We start from the raw sequence: 9,628 nt of genomic DNA, 5'->3' as shown, positions 1-9,628 counted from the left end.
TTACAGAGGAAGTTATGGACCTTGGACCTCTCCATGAAACATCAGCATTCGATTTTGAAAATGCGCTTCAGGGTAAGACACGCATGCTAAGAAGTGGTTACAAAAATCTGGAGCAAGTAATAAACCGGCTGTCCGAGTTAGACAATTTAACTGCTCCAGAACCAATGAAATTTTTTTATGACATCGAAGTCAAAGATACTCAAATAACAGCTCTTATGAACAATTATGTATTGAAGAAAGGAAATAGAGATGGTTGGTTTCTTTCCACAGAAAAAGAAGTTATTCAATATTGTTCGGCAGCGAAGGTATCTTCTACTGTGCGTATTACCGGAAAAAAGCTGATAGGCAGAAAGAAAGAAGCCTTCATCTTCCCGTTTTCTTCAACATATCTGTTCACATTTGAATGTAACGTAAATGAAATTGAAAGAACCGTAGTCGAGCTTACTCCATCACAAGTGTTCTGTAAACTTGTTGCCATACCATTAAATGAAGGTGGAGACACTTTTTTCACACCTTTGATACACACGCTTCCCGACGTAGACAGCAATTGAACAACGGTAAGTTTTCTTTATTACAAAAATATGAGGAAAAATATTAATTTCAAATTTCTCCACATTACGGTTTTTTAAATAAAAAAATAAATATTTTTTTCTTCTTTACGGGTTTTTACAGCACGTGAATTATTATACTTCAATATAACGACCGTGCCGTTCTAAAATAAAGCAAATGATAAATTCAAGTTTAAATCAGTCCTTATTAATTCATTACAACTAGTATATTTATTGTCAAGCTTTTGCTTTCTTCTATTTTAATTTCAAAGTTTTGGCATAAGGAGCAGACATTTTTACACCCTTCATGCCTTGCGTTTGGCATTTAATATTATGTTCACTTTGTAAATTTGCAAAAAGTTAACCTCTTGTTCTTCAAAATTCTTGGTCTTTGAAAAACTCTTATAATTACATAATTTGCTTAAAGCATTTTATCCTTTTGAACCCCCAACCACCCAAAGTACATTCAGCAAACACATTTCGACTGTCATCTGTTTTTCGCATAATAATATATCTTTACATAATCACGGAACTGTAAATCGACTCCTAAAAAACAAGGAACTCTTCAAGTAAAGTCTCGTAGTTGAGTTGATTGACATGAAAAATTTGACCACTATCTTGTTTTGGAGGGCCAATGGCCCTCGATTAAACGGAATGTTTTACAAATTAATTGACTTTATTAAGCGTACTGTGTAGGCATGTGTAAAATGAACGAGAATCGCACCGTTCGAACAGTTCGGTAAAGTGAACGAACGAACGAGATTCTTAACAAAAAGAACGACCAGGACTTTTGGAAGAAACTGACTACACCGAACGCGTTCGAACGTTCCGTCAGTGTTTGACGGCACACATAAATGTGGTAATGAAACGTGCAAAATCATATTGCTTTCTCGCTCTTTCTCGCACCGTGCGAACGGGTCGTCAGAGATCAAAATGTACCCTGTTGGTGTTGAAATCGTACCCATACAACTCAATTCCTCGAACGCCGTCGAATTTGTCCAGCAGTGTTCGATACGTGTGCTGTTGGTGTGGAAATCGTATCTATACGACTGAATTTATCGAACGCGTTCGAACTGGTGTTCGATCTGTGTTCTGTTGGTGTGGAAATCGTACCTACACAACTGAATTCATCGAACGCGTTCGATCTGATCGGTTAGTGTTCGATCTGTGTACTGTTGGTATGTAAATCGTACCTACACAACTGAATTCACCGAACGCGTTCGAACTGGTGTTCGATCTGTGTTCTGTTGGTGTGGAAATCGTACCTACACAACTGAATTCATCGAACGCGTTCGATCTGATCGGTTAGTGTTCGATCTGTGTTCTGTTGGTATGTAAATCGTACCTACACAACTGAATTCATCGAACGCGTTCGAACTGGTGTTCGATCTGTGTTCTGTTGGTGTGGAAATCGTACCTACACAACTGAATTCATCGAACGCGTTCGAACTGGTGTTCGATCTGTGTTCTGTTGGTGTGTAAATTATACCTATACAATTCAATAGATCGAGCCCGTTCAAACGCATTAGTCATTGTTCGCGAATGAACTGAACTGAATTGATTGCGCTCATCATGTTTATCCATGTTTAAGTAGTTTTTTTTTATAAAATCCTTGAGTGTGTATAAGACATAGGGTACAATATATGCTGGAGACATTTTTGCTCGTATTAGTTTTTTACATGCTAGTTTTTGGTCGGTTTTGCGATAGATTGTGTTGACCAGACAGCAGATGGGCTGATTTATTTAATGTTTTTAAATGATTGGTTTCAACCGCAGAATGAGTACTTCTTTGGCTACAGTATGCGTCTATGGTGGGTAAATGAAAAAAATAACGAATGTTCTTTGTGAATAAAAACCCCATGAAAAAAAGAACGAAAGAATCGTCGTTCACGTTCGGTTCTTTTTGGTGAGCGAACTAGTTCGTTCGCGTTCGGTGAAAAGAATCGTTTTGCCCATGCCTAGTACTGTGCGAATGTCCACATCTTTAGAAGCAGGCAATTCCACTGGAGCTTTAGCCGGGAGCGGTGCTGACGACACATCATTATTACCTACGATACCATCGATATGTAACGTTTCTTCGATAATTACTGATTCATCAACTGCATACACGATGTGCATCGACGCACTGTTTATAAATTGAAGCGGCACTTGACAAAAAACTTTTTTGGTAAGCGTTTCGAATTAATCTTCTGCGATTGTCCTCCATCAACTGTTTTTTTTATTCACAGTTCTATTTTCAGGTTGTGAAACAGACATTGATGGGAATGGGACGTTTGGTTACGTTTGAGAAACATTATCTGATGGCACAAGTTCTCCGAACGACGACGGAAGCATCAAAGGAAGCAGTGCCATTTGTGATAATCCAGCCATACCATACACCAACTGCAAACGTGTCGATAATGCGGCAAACTGGCAGATCAGTCCGGCACCGCCATGTAAGTAGTTTTCTGTATCTATTTTGGCAAAAACTGTATTAAATAAAATATAAGTATTAAAAGCGGCAAAAAACACGTATAAAACAATGTTCATAACAAATTTATTATTGTTATCCATTTTTAAACATCTATTAACAGCAAACACGCTAACTTTTACTGTATCATTGTCATTGTTTTTAATGTTTTGATAACAGATTAATACTAGCAGCCGGACACCGGACGGGAGGACCGTAACGAGATAAAGAAAGGAAACAAGTGTATCAATAGATAACCAGTTTGTGGACAGCGCGAAATACACTATGTGCCCAACAAATTTGATGTATACATAAAGTAAGTGTTTGACTTTTACAATAATAATTAAAATTTATTGATAAAATACTATGTCGAAATTAAAGTAACTTCATGCTTACCCCCATAATTTATCGCTGATAGTATATCGTCTACGACGGTAGTGTTTAATATTTGATAATGTAATGCAAGGTTTTATTAATTAAAATATGAATTTGCTTGTTCGCTCGTAGATGTACTCGTGATAATAATAATAAGGAGTAATCGCTATGCGGAAATCTGTATTATTATTATTTATCTGAATGTAAGACCGGTAATCATACGGGGGCAGATTCTTTCTCCATTTAACTCATCAGTTTGAAACATACTTGGCCACAAACACAACTTGGCCAAAGCAAGAGTGTCAAAGATCATTGATTTCTTTCTGTTAAATAAAATACGTACATGTCTTTTAGTCCTATTTACAAAATTCATTTTTCCTTTAAATCCTAATATTTACACAACAGTACTCCATACTGTAACGCTATTAGCAATAGTATTTACATAACACAATTTTTTACTCACACAAAACTAAACTAACTCGCACAAGAGACTTAACTTATTATACATTTTCCTTATCCATTTTATAAAGAGGAGCTGGCATCTTATTTCCTTTTAAATGTAACCTTCGCTTTGCATGGCGATTTTTTTTGGTAAAATACGGCTGAAGGTCTTCATCTTGAAGATCACCAAGTTCTTTAAAAAGATTCAGCATGTTTGGAAAATCTTTTAAAGGAATTTTTTTTGAACCCTTGCCACTCCAGGTACAGTTTGCAAATAATTGTTTTGAGAAAATTGTGTCTATTGCGCGGTGTAAAATATAATTGATTCGACTGTCACGAGCCTTACGTAAAACAAACGCTAAAACGTTTTGCTTATATGTTTGATCGTCCCCTAGACGAACATCGAATTCTTCCAGTTCTTTTTTGGTATTGAGCGGATTGAATTGAAAATTTTTCGGAACTGAGTTTGTCTGCATAGGTGGTCGGATGCATCCCGATTGAACTGCATGTTCAAATCTTTGCCGCAAGGCACGCACTTCACGTAACACCATCCGATTGTCCACATCTCCAAGGACACGTGTCTCGTTTGACATTCGAGGGAGAGGCTCTACGGGAGAGGCTCGAAACAGTGCTGACGGCTCATGGTTTTCCAACGTCATATCATCAACCAAATCAGCTAACACTTCTTGTGTGGGTGATATATTTTTTATCGACAATTCACCTAACACACCTTGCAATGGTTTTGCTGTGGGGGCAGATTTATTTGAAATGTCACATGATTGAACATTCTCCGGTGATTGTAAATCCATGGCATGGATGTATGTTGACGTAGGAGCAGCATTTGTTCTTTTGACATCACTGGTTTGATATTGTTGCTCATAAAAGAATGGACATTTGTCATTGGTGGTGGACCGAGATCTTTTAATGAAAATAATGGAAGTGACGAGCAATATAATGATGTCTTTGTAACACCTTCGATTTCACCTAGCGACCGTTTGGCACGTTGCTTGTTAGATAGTCCAGCAACATTTTTGGTTTTGGTTGGTTGGTTTACGGATCGAATTGAGGAAGCTCTTTCTATTTTTTTAATAGTTTTCGGAATCGGTGTGTTTGCTGCAGGAACTAGATCACTATTCTCTGATCCATATTTTGTACCAGATGAAACAGTCATTGTTGCAGTACATTGCGCAGGTTTTTTAGGTGATGATCTTGCTGGCCTCGACGGCATTGGAAGTGACGGAGAAAACAATGGTGGTGGCGATGTGATGTATTCGATTTCATGAAATCCATCAGAAATGTTACGCATCGGTGTTTGAGTTCGGAATAACAGGACAATCGCAAATGCAAACTTGGCCGACGGGCAAGGGGACACTAGCCGCAATTGTCCAGCCGCATTAGATGGCATTACATGGACAGGAGAAAACGGCACAGTTTTTGTCATCGATGGTCCAGCTCCTCCTCGTGATAAAGGTGCCAGCGGGGGTGGAATCGTTACCGTTGACTGAACCTGTACTGGAGTAAGCCGCGCACCTGTCTGTGTAGACGATCCAGCTCCTCCTCGTGATAAAGGTGCCAGCGGGGGTGGAATCGTTACCGTTGACTGAACCTGTACTGGAGTAAGCCGCGCACCTGTCTGTGTAGACGATCCTGCTCCTCCTCGTGATAAAGGTGCCAGCGGGGGTGGAATCGTTACCGTTGACTGAACCTGTACTGGAGTAAGCCGCGCACCTGTCTGTGTAGACGATCCAGCTCCTCCTCGTGATAAAGGTGCCAGCGGGGGTGGAATCGTTACCGTTGACTGAACCTGTACTGGAGTAAGCCGCGCACCTGTCTGTGTAGACGATCCTGCTCCTCCGGATGAAAAAGGTGCCAGCGGGGGGGGGGAATCGTCACTGTGGACAGAACACGTACGGGCGAAAACGGCACAGTTTTTGTCATCGATGGCCCAGCTCCTCCGGATGGCAAAGGTGCTGGCGGGGGTGGAATCGTAACCGTTGACAGAACCCGTACTGGAGAAAGCCGCGTACTTGTCTGAATAGATGTTCCAACTTCTTCCGATAACAACGGTGTCGCCGGGTGGGAAAACATTACACGTAATCCGGCCGCTCCTGGGGACAGCACTCGCACAGGAGGAAATTTCGCACCTTGCTGAGAACGTGTTAGGGTCGATTTTACCATTTCAGCGGATTTCAGTGTCGATGGTTGTTGTAATTTGGTATGTAGTAAACAAAAATAAAACTTGTTAAGAAAATGTCTATTTTAAACGCTCGTGCTTACTTTGTGTAGATACTTACAGGATAATTAGTTGGCTCCATTTTAGCACATGTAATTTTAGCGAATTGGTCTAATTTAAGATAAACAACTTTCGATTTCACTGTGCAAGAATACTTCTGATTATCAAGAAAGATTAACGCTCTCTGTTAGTATTTCGTTCACAGCCTCAAACCAACAAAACAGCGGGTGGCGTAAAAAACCATCAAAAGCACCAAGAAGAAACCAAAACGCAGTGCAACCGTAAAATCAGTGGGTTAGATAAGGATAGCGTCATAGCTCCACACCATGCGGTGCCAATAAACAGAAGAGTAAAAAAACAACAACAACGAAATAAACCGATTTTTTTCAATCCGAAACAAGTGTGCGTGAGAGGGGATAGTATGCATTAGTATGTGTGAACGCGATCGTTCGGGTGGAATGTGTCTATGTGTGCGTGAAACCACATTTACTCTTCTACTGCAAGTGGGTACGTAAGTGGGGCCATATGTGTACGACACGATCCCATACAAAACTTCGGCTTTTGCGGACTGGGAAGTTCATTCTTTCTCCTAACCCCGAGACAAGCGACGGATTTTTAGCTTCGCAAATAAAAATATCGATGCTTAAAAAACGCTTGATTTTATAAAAACAATTTACTAGGGCTGAAAGAAAGAATCCTGTTGCAGTGTGCAACATTCTAAAAAATCCGTTCGTTTTCTAATATTTAATTCTCTCAACATAGTTTTCCCTTAATTTTACCCGTTGCCGGCAAAATAAGATTCCTGAGGTAAATCGGAATCGCCGTGCTGAAGTGAAGAACAGGCAAACTACGGTGTGAGGAATTAGTTTACTGAATTACGCGTGTGTTTAACAATAGTTCCACGGATTAAGTTAAGTTTATTGTGTTATCTCCTTGCGCATCCCATCCGTCGCCAGCGATATAAAGTTCCTGAGGAAAGTCGGATCGTAGCTGTGCTGAAGTGAACTTGCAGCAGGAAAGGTGACCCATAGACAGACCCAATTCGTGGTGCGTACATAGTCTATGCGGAATTATTGCGTTTCGCCAAATGAATGTGATATATCTTGTTTTATTATTCGTGTTATTAAAGATGCTTCGCATAATAATTGCTAGTAAGTTAGCGAGAAATGAATCGCCATTTCTAATACGAGACAAAGAGGTCAAGCAGTGCACAGCAACCAGTCAGGGGAGGACAACCCGTCAGGACAAAGAAACATATACGGACGTAGTGGTGTTAGAAAAAAAAAAACAAGTATAGCTCAGGCATTTACCTTAATAGTCCGAAATTAAGTATGGCCCTAAACAAAACACAACAATTGCCAACATCGAATTGTACCAATGGAAGTATTTGCGTGGCTCACAAACACTGGGGGTCAGTGTTAAATATTAAAATAAATATTTACGGTCAATCCGATGGCACTGCAGTGTTTTACAACAATCTCGATAGAGGACGCTATCGAAGTGGAGTCGTGTGGTCAACTTCCAACACTGATCGGGCCGAGTACTCCCGAAGGCTCACGATCGGGGCTACGGGAGAGAAGAAATTTCACTCTTTCGCCGTAGCCCGAGACAAGTGACGGATTTTTTAGCGTCGCATAATAAAATAACACAAAGGCAGCTTAAAAAACGCTTGTTTTTATTAACAATAATTTACTGCGGGCGAAAGAAAGAGTGCTGTTGATAACGTTTCAACACCGAGAGAATCCACGAACATTTATCTACACACGTATCTAAAAATTTGAGCACTTAGCTCTATTTTACACAACTTATTTCACATCACAACACAGAGCCAAACAGTCACGAACTGCACTTGTTAACAGTCACTCATAGGTACTCTGAGCAGATCAGTTGCATGTAATCGTACTCTTGTGTTGTGCCTGGACATCGTCCTGTTGTGTACAATTTCCACAGTGTCCGGCACCACATATGCCGATTCGTTCACAACACGGGTTACCGTTAGATTTTGAGCATATAGCCTACCGGGAGAAAGGTCACCTACATTAAAACCAGTCAATTAAAACAGAACAAGTTCAACCCACCGGGAACATTTCCTTCATCCCCGGAAAAAGCGTCCGGGTGTGGGAAGGGTCGTAGCGAGCCCCTTCCTCTGCACCGCTTAACAGCTGCAGACGATGCCGACTAAAGAATCCCCGCCAGAAAAGGTTATATGGCACAAATCGCATCCTAAAATGAAACAATCATCGAAATTAAACACAAGCACACCTTACCTCAGCGTCAACGTCGTGCTTGAAGGTTAAAAATTTCATCCTGCTTTATTGAATGCTCCAAGCTATTTTTTGGCTTCCACCACAACTAAATAATACTGTCGTGGTTAGTTTTATGTTTAATCTACAAAACAAAACGTTGTTTATAAGAAATATCACATAATTTGCACAAAATACTCACAAGATCACCGCACACGCAAACACTTGCTGTTTACATTTTGGCTTCACTCTCATTTGACATGTCAAAAATTTGCAAGCCCCAAAGTGTGGATCAAAAAGGGAGGTGGGAGGGGAGAGAAGGTGATGACATCAAAGCGGCACGAAATGGCCGTTGCAAAAACCGCATGCTCAGAACGCTAAGTCCCAGAAGAGGGAGATCGAGCTACGAATGTGACAGAGAGGGCATGAGAAAATGAGAGAATTTGAGTGCCATTGTTGGGAGGGTGACCGTTGCAAAACCGCACGTTCGGAACGCTAAGTCCCAGAAGAGGGAGATCGAGCTTCGAATGTGAAAGAGAGCCACGCAAACAGTGAGACCCCAAATTTTGAGTGATTCAGGCCGAGGGGTATGAGGAAGCTTGAGGAAGCAAGGAGAAACGCGCTGCGGTGAGAGCGCGCTTTGCTTTTTGAGTGCGCTTGTCACTAACACAAAACGAATCCAGCGTATTGGAACAAGCCGTGTGTGATTGTGTGCGTGCGTCGACGGCTATTTCAGCTGGAGAACTCGTTTTTTATTTGCACCCAATTTTTGCCGGTCAGTCTGTCTCATTCTTACTACCACATTTGACTTCATACAAAGTGGCAAAGTTTGACGTTTCGAATGTTGATGTTTTTAATCTCCTTGATTCTGCGTGATAATGTGTACAAAAACTTGTTATAGTGAAGTGTATTAATGTGTTTAGTGTTACTTCGACGTGCACAGTTAATTTAAATATGAAAAGTGTTGGAAAACAAAGTGTTGTAGTGATATTTATGCCTGTTTGTACCTCGGCCAAAGAGGTAAACATCATGTTAACAAAGTCAACAAAAGGTAAATAACAACAACATGCATCGGGGTATATGCTCTTTTTGCAAATGTAAAAGAATTATGCCATATGCAAATATTATGTTAGATTTGTGACAAAAGTGTTTTTACTATTATTTACCCGTGTTATTCCATTTCCCTCCCCCGCCTATCCACTTGTGTACCGGTAAAATAATAAAAATCGGGTATATCGTTGTGTTTTATGTTTATATGGTTTAATATGCGGCTAGTTAATTTCGCTGCCGTGGTTAGCATTCCGGACATGCAGATTATGGGGTTGCGGACGCCAAACGA

General features: G+C 40.5%; 1 long non-coding RNA gene across 1 annotated transcript; it reads right to left on the bottom strand.

The window, feature by feature from the left end:
* Window positions 1-1,381: 1,381 nt before the first annotated feature.
* Window positions 1,382-2,512, bottom strand: LOC125906630 (uncharacterized). The gene is made up of 2 exons (XR_007451999.1): window positions 1,894-2,512; window positions 1,382-1,813 (listed from the first exon to the last, which is right to left on the bottom strand). It is a non-coding gene; the product is annotated as an uncharacterized LOC125906630 (long non-coding RNA).
* Window positions 2,513-9,628: the final 7,116 nt, after the last annotated feature.

This window comes from Anopheles coluzzii, chromosome 2 (genome assembly GCF_943734685.1).
Source record: "Anopheles coluzzii chromosome 2, AcolN3, whole genome shotgun sequence".
NCBI lineage: Eukaryota > Metazoa > Arthropoda > Insecta > Diptera > Culicidae > Anopheles > Anopheles coluzzii.
This window is presented reverse-complemented; position numbering and strand designations above follow the sequence as displayed.